The sequence below is a fragment of the Monodon monoceros genome, unplaced genomic scaffold, assembly GCF_005190385.1.
Source record: "Monodon monoceros isolate NGI ecotype Baffin Bay Population unplaced genomic scaffold, NGI_Narwhal_1 Super_Scaffold_10, whole genome shotgun sequence".
NCBI classification, from domain to species: domain Eukaryota; kingdom Metazoa; phylum Chordata; class Mammalia; order Artiodactyla; family Monodontidae; genus Monodon; species Monodon monoceros.
This window is the reverse complement of record NW_021703766.1, coordinates 4,196,911-4,210,029: the sequence shown is the minus strand read 5'-3', so window position 1 is coordinate 4,210,029 and position 13,119 is coordinate 4,196,911. Positions and strand designations below refer to the sequence as shown.

Genomic DNA, 13,119 nt, shown 5'->3' with positions numbered 1-13,119 from the left:
TGGAGTCAGAGGGCTGACAGCAAACAGAAGGCACATCAGATGGGATTCTGAAGAGAATTTAAATAAAGGACCATAGGGAGCTCCCTGGCAGTCCAATGGTTAGGACTCGGTGCTTTCACTCCCATGGCATGAGTTCAATCCCTGGTCAGGGAACTAAGATCCCGCAAGCCACATGGCATAACCAAAAATTAAAATTAAAATTAAATTAAGAAATAAATAAGGGACTATTTAGAGAATCGAGTTAGAAGAACCTAATGAAGTACCCAGGGCCAGCAAGAATGGAGCTGTCACCACCCTGGGCCTGAAGACACAAATGCAGGAAAGAGCATTACTAGGGCCTGGGAGGCTACAGCCTGCAAGAGGGATTGAAAAGATGCCTCCTTGGCCAAACTTTAGTCACGCTCTTCTGATCCCTCTTCTCAAGAAGGCCTTGACCACGGCCCCATCCTGTCTTTGGCTTGACTAGCCCAGTTTTAGCAAAGTATCCTGATAAGTCAGTTTAGGGAGAATCCCCTCACCCTTGAAATCTGATCAAATTCCTCATCCCCCACCTTTGAGATCTAAGCCCTTGGCCTGCCTTTAACAAGAATCCGATTAAGTCAGTTTAGCAAGAATCTCCCAACCCTTGCTAGCTCCCCTTAGTAATTTTCCATCCACTGACCCCTGACTCTGCTATAAACCCTTAGCTGTCTCTGTTATATTCAGAGGTGAGCTTGGATTCTCTCCCCTGTTGCAGTAGTCCTGAATAAAGTCTATCTTGCATCTTTAGCTAGTGTCAGAATAGTTTCTCTTTAACAGGATTGCCCGGCAGGAGCTGTGGTCACTGAAGCCACTGACAGAGCCTCAGCCCAAAGCAGGGGGTGGGCAGGGAAAGAAATGCCCCCACCTCTCTCCTCCTGCATTCCAGTCTCCAGCTGGTGCCTCCCACTGGCTGACCCCAACAGGAAGTCATAGGGGCGGGAGCCTAGGTGATGCCCTTCATTAAGGTCAGACTTCCAGGACGGAGAGAAAGTATGAATGAAAGAAAGAATGAATGAATCTGGGGAGCAAGCAAATAGAGAATAACCAGCCCACCTCGTTTGCCAGTGTGTGGCACAACTGACATTGTCAGAATTCTTTCTCCCATTACAATGTTAAGAACTCTCCGAGACTGACCCAAGACGAAGGGGCAGGGGAGGACATGCCAGCCAGAGCAGTATTGGTGCCAGCCCACCAAGGTGGTCAGAGGGAGTGGGTAGGGGCAGGGAACCAATATGCAGACCCAGGCCTGCCAAACCTCTGGATGCTCAGAAGGTGACACTTAGACCAGAAAGGGGACTTTGCAAGAGATTGAAGGTCAACAGGCAGACAAGGTTGTGGCAGAGACAACTATACAGTCCCCATCCTGATTTAAGAGAGTAAGGGGTAAGTGTGGACTATGGTCTTCAATCTGCTAGATGAGAAATTGTCACTGGTGAAGCGCTCACTCTTCAGATCCTCTCTCCCCACCTCTAACTCATCTCACTACAGCCAGCAGCCTAAGCCTTGCCGATTTTGTGCCAAAGCAAAATGACGGGGACCCCACCCACCGACACACACAGGACCAAGTTACGTCTTCAATCCTCAGACTTCACAGACACCATGGCATGAAATACCACAAAGCCCTCTAGGGACTCACACTGCACGACCCAGAAGTTGGCGGTGGGGTTAACTCCCATGGGCTACCCTTGACAGTGGCGGTGCAGGAACCAATAAACAAATGGGTGCTCCTTCCATCTCCTGGGTGGACAGTTCTGAAATGCATTTCCCCAAGAAGTCCCATGGGATTGACTACACAGTCACCCCAGCATTGGGCAAATTGAGGGTACATCCTTGGACCAACAACCTCTGATCCCCTGTTCCAAACCCCCATCCTGAATTCCTGCTTCCTGGATTCACTGTATTACATAACTTGGAAAAGAAAAATATGAAACTTTCCAGTTGAGCTCAGCCTTCCCGGAACTAACAGCATGGGAATGGCCTGGGCTCAAGGACAGAGACTCATAATCCAAGACTCTCAGTCAACAGATATGTCTTCATCCCTGAAATGCTGCCACTTTTGAGACTGAAGGATTAAAGTATGAAGACTCTGCATTAGTAAGGACTCAGATGTTGTGAGTGAGAAAAACAGAAATCACACCAGCTTAAGCCAATAGTTCTGGGGGAAAAAAGATGGGGAATTTACTGGAACAAGTAACCATCTAGAAGTACAATGGGACCAGGAATTCAACGTCATCATCTTCATCCTCTCTCTCACTCTATCTCTCCCATCTCTCAGTTCTGTTCCCCTGCGTGTCGGCCACATTCGCTTCTATTGCAAATGAGCTACTTCCCTGCGGACTTTGAGTTTACAACCCCCACCCCACCCCACCCCAGTTAGTGACAGAAAGTAGAACTTCTCTCACCCAGCAACTGTATAAAAATCCCAGAGAAAGATTCTGATTGGCCCTGCTTGGATGACCTGTCCACTCCTTGAGCCAATCACTGTAGCCGAGGAATTGGCTACCATGATTGGCTAGACATGGATCACGTGCCCACACTAGTGGGTGGGGCTGTGTGGGGTTCTCAGATCGGCATCTTCAACAGAAGCTTTTGGAAAGGACTTTGGGGAGGAATAGTTCCGTAAAGGAAGGTATGGCAGATGCTGTTGGCGTTCCATCCATATTCCTCAGGCCTTACTTCTCCAGCGGTATACCAGTATTTGCAGCTCTGGGTCTGAGGGCTTTGCCCCCGATTCGTAGAAAATGTTCTGCCCACAGGCCCAGCAGGTTGGGAACGCAGGCTGATTAATGCCCACAAAGAGCTGTCAGCCAATATGCAGCAGGAATGATGTGCAAATACCCCATCTGCCCCACCTCTTGTGTAGAAAAGCTCTAAGGTGTGTGTTTTCTGTTATTTCCAGGAGTTACCTCTAAAGTTCCAGCTTGACCTGCACTGTTAGAACCTCTTCCCTTCCCTGTCTCCCTACCCCCGCCCCCATGACTGTTTCTTGCACTTTCCAAATTAGCTACTTGAACCTGAATTCTAGCCTCAGGGTCTGCTTTTGGGGGAACCCAGACAAAGGAGAAAAGAATTGGGAGGGGACAAGGGCTATTGTTTCAGGAGGAGGAGAAGAAAAAAAGGGCAGCTGTCACCAATAGCCCTGCCCCTTTGTGCACTTGTTCATCTGTGGCACCTTAGGTCAGGTTTCTAAGATGCAGAACTTGTGACGTGGATTCTCATGCAGTGGTTTATTGAGTGAGAGTTTGCCGGAGAAGCAGCTAAGGAAGCAGCACAGCGCAGCGAGAATCTGCGCAAGGCTTGGGCAGCATCCTCTCGCTTGTGGATTATTACGGGTTATAGGGAAAAGGAGCCTCAAGGCTGCTGAAACTTTTGACACAGACAACAAATATATGCTGAGCGTAACAAAGAATTAGGATACGAGAGCTTCGCCTTCCCAAAGTTCATGGTGTGCTTGCGGAATTTAAAATAACACTACTTCCAGATGCAAACTATTATATATAGAATGGATAAACAACAAGGTCCTACTGTAGAGCACAGGGAACTATATTCAATATCCTGTGATAAACCACAATGGAAAAGAATATAAAAAAGAATGTATACATACATATAACTGAATCACTTTGCTGTACAACAGAAATTAACACAACATTGTAAATTAAGTATACTTCAAAAATAAATTAAAATAAATCTACTTCATCCACCCTTGCCAGGCACCCAGCTCATTGCCGAAGGGTATCTGTCCTCGTGGTGTCCAGTCTCCTCCTGTCGACCCCATTTCCTGCTGTTTCCCTGCAAGCACCCCATGTTCCAGCCAGCCCGGGTTCTTCCTCGACTGTCCACTGCTTCACACCTCTGGGCCTTTGCACATGCCATTCCCTCTGCCTGGGATGCCCTCTCCTCTCTCATCTGCTTGGGAGGTCCAACTTAACCTTTCAAACATAGCTCAAATGTCATTCCCCACAGTTATATGTCATGAGCAGAAAAGCTTTATCCCAGGGGTGCCAGGAAAGTTTAGCATTTGAAAACAATTTTCATTCCTGGAATGGACCAGGCCAACAGAGTAAAAGAGAAAAATCTGTGGGGACCTGGAGATGTGCATGTGGATGACAGCAGCAGTGAGCCAGTATCACACCGCAGGCATCATGCTAAGCCATGGAGGGGGAGGTGGAAAGGCTCTGCTGGAAACTTCATTTCACAGAGGAGGAAAGCAGGGCACAGAGAGGCTGGGTAATTTGCCCAAGGTCACACAGCTGGTAAGTGGTAGAAGCAAGAGTTGAACTGAGATATCTTCACACCACGTGTTGTTACCACATGTCATACTGAATGACTGAGTGAAGGCAACCAGCAGAACCAAAATGATGGGCGATCCAGAGAGAAGACAGCGCTGCTGAGTCAGGTCGGGCTGTTCAGGTCACTCCTCGCAGTGGGGGAGAGCGGGAGCTAGGACAGGCAGTTCAAAGGATGGAGAAGGATGCAACCCTTCCTGTGGAGCAGACTCCCAGGGACCCAGTGTTCTTCCTGCCCTGGGTCCCCACGGCCAAGGGCCAACCTCCACCCTCCCCCTTATCTCACTATATTACAATTGCAAGTTCACGTGTCTCTCTCCCACTTTGGATATGGGGCCGGGTTTCACGCAGCCCTTTTTGGCCAGGAGCATTTGTCCGGCCTGGAGACAATCCATTTTCTTGAATAAAGGAGAGGAACGGTACTCAAGACTCCAGGAGCCCTAGTGAGAACACGGCCAGACCCCACTCCAAGAAACAGCAAAGCAAGAAGCCAGTTACTGCCAAGTGGTCAAAGCAGGACCAGCTGCTTGGCTGACAAGGTACCGACCAGGCACTTGCTCTTTCCCCTACGAAGGGTCAGGCCTGTGCCTGGAGTCTGAGCTTGAACTCTACAGATAGAACCTAAGGATTGTGGGGGCCATGCAGCTCATAGGAGAACTTGGAGGTGATGTTGGAGAGGATGTGCCTGAGAGTGTTGCTCCATGCTGTTCCTAGAATCCCATCGGTACCTCTGGGCTCAGGGGGAAAGTGCTGTGATGGATTAGCAATGTCTGTCATGGTTACTGGATGGGAAGTGAAGGCATACTTGTTATGTGTTTACCACCCAGGTAGTAGCAGGGCTGTGGGAGAAGGGAGCTGGGCACATTACTAGTAATAATCGTGACTAACATTTCTTAAGCACTTAGAATGTGCCAGGCACCATGTTAAATGCTTTTCCTGCTCTATTTCATTTAATCTTCAAACCAACTCTTGGAGAAGAGTGCTCTGGTCCCTCCTCTATGTCAGTTCCATAAGAGTCCTGATTTTATTTATCTGTGTTTAGCACTATATCCCCAGCACCTAAAAGAGTACCTGACCCATGGCCAGCACTCAATAAGTATTTGCTGTTGAGTAGATGAATTCCCATTTTGCAGATAAAGAAACCGAGGCCCAGAGAGATAACTTGCCCAAAGTCATGCAGTTAGCAAGAACTGCTCTAGGGCAGTGTCTCTGGAATATTGTGAGACAATGGAATTGTTCTATAATCTGTGCTGTCTCATATGGGCGCCACTAGCTGCAGGTGGCTGGTGAGGATGTGACTTGGGGCTCAGACAACTGAAAAAGCGAATTTTAAATTCTATGCAATTTTAACTAATTGAAATGGAAATGGCCACATGTGGCTGATGGTGACCATTTTGCCTAGCACAGCTCTAGAGCTTGAAGGCTTGACCACCCTAGACACCCGGCCCAGGTTCTCCAAGTCAAACACGGTAACACTGAGACTTTTCCAATTGTAATTCCATCGGGGAGGGCAAGGGGTGCAATCAGTGAAGGAATCTCCAAGGAATTGCATTTGTGCTCCTCTGGCCACACAGTTCTGGGAAGGCTTTTATCCATGTGCCTAGTTTTACACATGAGAGGTTTGAAGATGCCAGAGGAGACATGGCTCAGTCAGGGTTACCTGCTGACCATGGACCTCAGCCAGGTTTGCAACCCTGAAATGCCAAGTGCTTCATTTTCACAGTTGGCAAACAGGGAAGCATGTGCCTGGTCTGGTGAACCATGGCAGAGTCAGGCTGTGGGCAATGTCAGCTTAGTTAGGGACCTCAGCGATAAGTGACAAGCAGTGCTGACCAGACGGGCCCCAAGACGGAGTCAGCTCCCAGAGAAGCCGTGACATACAGGGAGCTTCCTGTACATTCTGTGCCTGGTACCTGCCTCCCGTCCTGCCTTCTCTCTTCCTTTCTTTTCTTTTTTTTTTTTTTTTTTGTGGTACGTGGGCCTCTCACCGTTGTGGCCTCTCCCGCTGTAGAGCAGAAGCTCCAGACGTGCAGGCTCAGCGGCCATGGCTCACGGGCCCAGCCGCTCCATGGCATGTGGGATCCTCCCGGACCGGGGCACGAACCCGTGTCCCCTGCATCGGCAGGCGGACTCTCAACCACTGCGCCACCAGGGAAGCCCTCTCTTCCTTTCTTGAGGGCTGGTATCTTCCTTTCCCTCTGGTCACAGCACAACAACGTGATCTTGAGAACGTGCCTGAAGCTGATGAATGAATGCTAAGGTGTCAATGGCTAATAGAAAAGAGCCCATTCTGGGGACTTTCCTGGGGGTCCAGTGGTTAAGACTCTACCCTTCCAATCCAGGGGGTGATCCCTGGTGGGGGAACTAAGATCCCACATGCTGTGCAGAGTGGCCATTAAAAAAGAAAAAAACGAGTCAATTTTCAAATGATTTCTATTTGAACAGGAAACAAAGGCTTCAGCCAAAGAAGAGTCCTCTGATCGGTAGACAGTCAGGCATCGTCAGCAAAAGCTCAAATTTATGGAGCTTTATGCACGGGGTACTGTTGGAAGTGGTCAGCATGTAGTAATTCGTTTATTATTCATTCATTCATTCACTCACTCATCCATCATGTATTAATTCATCAACACCATGACAGGGACAAAGGCTTCCCCATTTGGAGATGGGAAACTGAGGCATGGTGTAGCCGGTCCAGTTCACACAGCCGGGGAGTAGCCAGGCCGGGGCTCAAATCCAGGGAGAGCTGGGGAGAAAAGTCTTGGGGAGACGGAAGGAGGAAACAGCAAGTGCCAACTCAGGGGAGGTCTTTTTTAATCTGAGATTTTAGGGACGACCAAGGCCTGGGCCCACATTCCCGCTGTGGCTCTACCCATTTGCTGGTCTGTTGCTTCTTATCCTCCAGTCTAAACAGTTACAAACTTACCGGAGTGATTGAGCCAAGAATTCCGCTTGCCAGCGTGATCCCGGGTGGCCCCTAGGCTGACTCGTTTATGCTGGGCTGCGATTTTTCTACATTACTCAGGCTTTGGGAGGGAAGCTGGGCCAAGGACAAACCTCTGGTGAGAAGAACAGTTTTTAGAGAGCTGGCCCCGCCTCCTCCTTCTCCCCTCCCCCTTCTCCCCTCCCCCTTCTCCCCTCCCCCTCCCCTCCCTGGAGGGCGAGGGCTGCAGCTGCAAAGTAGCAGTGCTCACGGGGCCTCCCCGCCAGCCTCCCCCCTCCAGCCCCTCCCCCCCCAACCAGGCCCAGCTGTTCCGGGGACCCAGCTGACAGCTCACTGACACTTCTCCCTGCCTCCCCTTAGGACCAGCTACAACCTCCTGAGCAACAGGAAGGTCAGAGCCAAGAAGGTAATTTGAAAGAAAAGCAGGGCTTCCCTGGTGGCGCAGTGGTTGAGAGTCCGCCTGCCAATGCAGAGGACATGGGTTTGTGCCCCGGTCCGGGAAGATCCCACATGCCGCGGAGCAGCTGGGCCCGTGAGCCATGGCCGCTGAGCTTGTGCGTCCGGAGCCTGTGCTCCGCAACGGGAGAGGCCACAGCAGTGAGAGGCCCGCGTACCGCAAAAAAAAAAAAAAAAAAAAAAAAGAAAAGAAAAGCAGCTTGCAGCCCTTCCAGGCTGGGTAACAGGGTAACTGGGCGCTGGCATACAATGGCCTGGGTTCCTCATCCCGGTTCCTGCACTTACCAGCTGTGTGATACTAGCACCAGCCAATCGTTCAGAGCCTCGGTTTCCTCATCTGTAAAGTGGGAATAACCGTAGCATGGACCCGCAAGGTACCAAGAGGATTCCACGGGTGGTGGAGAGAGTGTTTAGCATGGGGCCTGTGCGTTACCCACAGTCAGCCTCGGCCCCCTCCCCCTCCCTCCTTTTGTTATTCTGTGTGTCCAGGTGATGCACGTCTGTACTAGGGTGTTCCGCTGAGGCTTGGAGAATGAACATAACATTAGCCTCAAGGGTTCTTTGGTGACAGTCCCAGCTGTTCCATCTAGGGCCAGCAGACACATAGGGCCCCGCACTCAGAAAGGCCCCGCACTGGAGGTTTAATGCTCTATGATTGTTGTCTTGAAATTCTTAATAATTTTATCTTTTGGTGCTGTATTTTGTAAGCAAAGCCAAATGGGACAACGGAGCATGTTCTGGGGGACTTGGAACCTCGTTCACAGGCTCCATCTCCCCTCACCCTGCCCCCCAGGACCATTTGTTTCTTTTTTTCTTTTCTATTTTTTTAATATAATTTTGTTTACTTATTTTTGGCTGCATTGGGTCTTCGTTGCTGCATGCAAGCTTTCTCTAGTTGCGGGGAGCAGGGGCTACTCTTCATTGCGGTGTGCAGGCTTCTCATTGCGGTGGCTTCTCTTGTTGCAGAGCACGGGCTCTAGGCATGCAGGCTTCAGTAGTTGTGGCACGCAGGCTCAGCAGTTGTGGCTCCCGAGCTCTAGAGCGCAGGCTCAGTAGTTGTGGCACATGGGCTTAGTTACTCTGCAGCATGTGGGATCTTCCCGGACCAGGGCTCGAACCCGTGTCCCCTGCATTGGTAGACGGATTCTTAACCACTGCGCCACCAGGGAAGCCCCTGTTTCTTTTTTTTAATTGCAGTATAGTTGATTTACAGTGTCGTATTAATTTCAGGTGTACTACATAATGATTCAGTTATACATATATAATGTATTCTTTTTCAGATTCTTTTCACTTTTAGGTTATTAGAAAATATGGAGTATAGTTCCTTGTGCTATACAGCAGGTCCTTGTTGGTTATCTGTTTCATACATAGTCCAGGACGGTTCTTGACCAGGCATCTTTGCCCCTGCCCGGCAATCACTGTCACCCATCAGGGGCCTGGGTACTGCAAGAAGGCTTGGGGCAGCCTCTGCCCTGCCCACCAGCTCACATGGCCCTAGGTGCCTGTGAGGGTCTATCTGCACAAGTCCCACAAGTACCCCTGTGTCCAAAGGGGAAAGGCGTGAAACAGCAAATAAAAAGCACCACAACGGGTCACGGGAGAAACTGCAGAAGAAAGGAAAAAGCTGTTTATTGCTTTATGAACAACCAGGGAACCACCTGGCCCCGGTTCCACTTGATGGGGCTGAATCTCAGAAATTATGGGGTGCTGAGCCACTGACTAGGGGTACTTCCCAAGACAGCCTTTGCGGGGAGGTCAGAGCCTTACAAACAGGCGCTCCTCTGACCCAGCAACTTCATTTTACCATCAGGCGTGGGTGCAAGAATGTTCACCTGTGTTATTATAATATTGAAGCCAGCTGGGTGCCCCAAAATGAGGGAGGGTCAAGTCCACAATCCAATAGAAGAGAACTTATTGACATGAGAAAAGCTCGTGATATTTGCAGAAGTGTGGGGGGGGGGCAGTATCCAAAGGGCCTGCGCCACATGGAGTCACATGCATGGATGCGTGGGGAACACTGGGCCGATCTACACTTAAGTACTGACAGCTGTTCTCCTTGGGTGGGTAATGTTTTCCCATTTGTGCTTGTCTGTGTATTCCAAGTTCTCTGCATGGAGCGTGCCTCACTTTTATCATGGCACAAAGGCAGGATGGTACAGAAGACAAGGTTAGGCCTGCAGACTGCGGTGCTCAGTTCTGACCAAATTCAGAACCCAAACAAGTCTGATCACTGAAATTTGAATATTGGGAAAAACCCGTCTTTTCTAAGCCAAGTTGTCTCTGGCATGGGAACAAATACACACAGGACTGCTGAGGTTCCAAGCCCAGCTCTGCTCCTTATGAGTTCTGTGACCTTGGGCACAGAGTTAACTTTTCCAGGCCTCAGTTTCCCCTTCTGTAAACAGAGAAAGTAAACAGTACCTCCCTCAAAGAGTCCAGGAGATGAGATGAGTGAATATGTACAGGGAGCTCAGAGCAACGTGTAGCACATGTGAGCTGTACAGGGGTTGTGGTGGTAGTGGTGATATTATTGTGAAAAACTACATAAGGGGAAAATATGGAGAGACAACAGTATTAATAATTATTTTTGGACAGTGCAGGAGTGAGTGGTTTATTTTTCCTTTCAGACTTTTCTGTATTTTCCAAGTTAACTTAAACATGCGTGACTTTTCTAATTTGAGAGAAAATGAGACGTAAAGGAAAAAAAAGTGAAAGGATGGTTCACCAGGTGGTGATAGGTAAAACAGCACAAAGTCAGCTTAGCCAAGCCTGCACGTGTTTCAGGTCAGTGTCACGTGGGGATTCCTGAGCATGTCCCAGGCCCTTACTACAGGCAGTCCCTTCAGTTTCTACATCTTCTCATTCATATAGAACCCATCACCAGGAAGACAGACATCCATGCCAAGTTATAGGCTGCTAAAATATCTAGGGACTTCCCTGGCGGTCTAGTGGTTAGGACTCTGCGCTTGCACTGCAGGGAGCATGGGTTCTTGGATCCCTGGTCAGGGAACTAAGATCCCGCATACCATGTGGCACGGCCAAAATAAATAAATACAATAAAAAATCTATAGCTAAATCTCTCTAGATAGATAGATAGATCCATGTATGCGTAGAGAGATCCATATATACCTTTATCTATATCTAACTGTCCTTATCCATATCTTTCTATATAGAATCTTTAAGTATAGCTATAAAAAAGAATACATCCCACCCATAGCACTCTGAATATATCCCTAACACAGGACTGACCCGGATACAGTAATTGCGCATTTATTTGTTTGTCTCCCTCCCTAAAATCCTTGAAACTATCTTCTTTCTATCCCTGGCAACTACCACAGTGCCTGGCACATAGTAGGAATTCCCTAAAAGTCTGCTGAATGAATTAATGAATGAAGAAGTACATGAATTCATGTAATAGTGGAGATTTGCACGTCAAGATACAGACATAGAACAAGATGTGAGATTAGCTTTGTTGGGGTGTGAGATTAGCTTTGTTGGTCAAGCAGGGTTCAAAGATGGGCAAGTAAGGCTTTAAAGAGATACCTGGGGGCTTCCCTGGTGGCGCAGTGGTTAAGAATCCGCCTTCCAATGCAGGGACACGGGTTCGAGCCCTGGTCTTGGGCAGATCCCACATGCCGCAGAACAACCAAGCCCGTGCGCCACAATTACTGAGCCTGTGCTCTGGAGCCCGCGAGCCACAACTACTGAACCCGTGTGCCCCAGCTACTGAAGCCTGTGCGCCTAGAGCCCGTGCTCAGCAACAAGAGAAGCCACCAGAGTGAGAAGCCCGCGCCCCGCAACGAAGAGTAGCCCCCGCTTGCCGCAACTGGAGAAAGCCCACGCGCAGCAACAAAGATCCAATGCAGCCAAAAATAAATAAATAAATTTTTAAAGAAAAAGGTACCTCCCTGTACCACGAAGAGAGCATTCTTTATTAAAAAAAAAAAAAAAAAAGACGCTCTCAATCCTTCCCAGAGAAGGCAGGGAATAGAAAAGCAAGGACAGAGAGAAGTTTTTTTGTTTGGTTTTGCTTTTGTAACAGCTTTATTTTTTAAATATCTTTATTGGAGTATAATTGCTCTACAATGGTGTGTTGGTTTCTGCTTTATAACAAAGTGAATCAGCCATACAAAAATATGGAACGCTTCAAGAATTTGCGTGTCATCCTCGTGCAGGGGCCATGCTAATATTTTCTGTATCGTTCCAATTTTAGTATATGTGCTGCCGAAGCGAGCACTACAGCTTTACTGAGATACAGCTCATACCATATATTTTTTTTGGTTCTGGCGGCGCCGTGCGGCTTGTAGGATGTTAGTTCCTTGACCAGGGATTGAACCCAGGCCACAGCAGTGAAAACGCCACGTCCTAACCACTGGACTGCCAGGGAAATCCCAAATTCACCCTTTTGAATTGTACATTTCAATGGTTTTTTTTGTATATTCAGAGTTGCGCAATCATCAATACCACCTAATTTCAGAACATTTTTATCACCCTCCCCCCGCCCCAAATCTCTTAACAGCCACCCACTCCACTTACCCCCAACTGGTTAGCCCTGGGTAACCACTAATCTTTCTGTCTCTATGGACTTGCCAGTTCTGGACACTTCATATAAATGGACTCATACAATATGTGTTCTTCTGTGTCTGACTTATTTCACTTAGCATAATGTTTTCAAGGTTTATCCAAGCTGTAGTATCAGTTTGACAAGGATAGATCCGTGATGGTTAAACTCATTCATTCCTCGAAAATTTATTGAGTGGCTACTAGGTGCCAGCCCTGGGGGCCCAGCCAGGAATAAAACCGACAGTAGACCCTGCCCTGGAGGGTTTCTAGTGGGGGAGAGAGACAATAAGTCAAATGAACAAGGAAATGATTCAGAAGATTAGACAGTGGTAAAAGCTAAGTGAGGCGGAAAGCTGGAAACGGGGTTAGGAGAGAGGGATGGTGACTTTAATCACGGGGTCAGCGAAGGACTCACCGTAGGGTGAACGCAGAGGCCGACCGAGCTAAGGCTGGAAGGAGGTGAGGGTGCGAAGGTGCCACCGCGATGGCCCCTCCCAGCACTCCGGTCCCCCAGGCCCGGGACCGTGCCTGTCCCTCCACGCCGTGTCCCCGCGCCTAAGACGGCGGGCGACACCCAGTAGGAATTTCGCGGTGCGTGATTGTGAGTGGCCCGCCTGGGCCACAAGCGAGTCCTGCGGCCGGGTGGACAGCTGGGCGAGGCTGGGCGAGGACGCCGCGCCCCCCGCGCCCCCGCGCAGGCCCCGCCCGCCTGGGGCAGGCCCCGCCCCCGCGCCGCCAGAGCCCACCCCCTCCCGGCCGCCGCCATTGGCCGCGCGCGCCTCCGCCCTCGGCCTCGCACTTCCTGGCGGAGCCATGGCCGCGCACCCGGCCGGCCCACGGGCTCCGACGCCC

At 49.6% G+C, this 13,119-nt stretch overlaps 1 protein-coding gene and 1 non-coding gene across 3 annotated transcripts in view; both read right to left on the bottom strand.

Annotated features, from left to right (window-relative positions):
• The window catches only part of COTL1 (coactosin like F-actin binding protein 1), a 77,711-nt gene extending 64,813 nt beyond the window's left edge, over positions 1–12,898 (bottom strand). The window contains exon 1 of one of the 2 annotated variants that reach the window (XM_029204085.1): positions 12,683–12,898. The gene's annotated coding sequence lies outside the window, so the exon portion shown is untranslated. Of the gene's footprint in view, positions 1–7,230; positions 7,364–12,682 lie in introns of those variants that run through there. The other variant, XM_029204084.1, reaches the window with a different exon arrangement.
• Positions 11,835–11,941, bottom strand: LOC114890087. The gene has a single exon (XR_003792225.1). It is a non-coding gene; the product is annotated as a U6 spliceosomal RNA (small nuclear RNA).
• Positions 12,899–13,119: the final 221 nt, after the last annotated feature.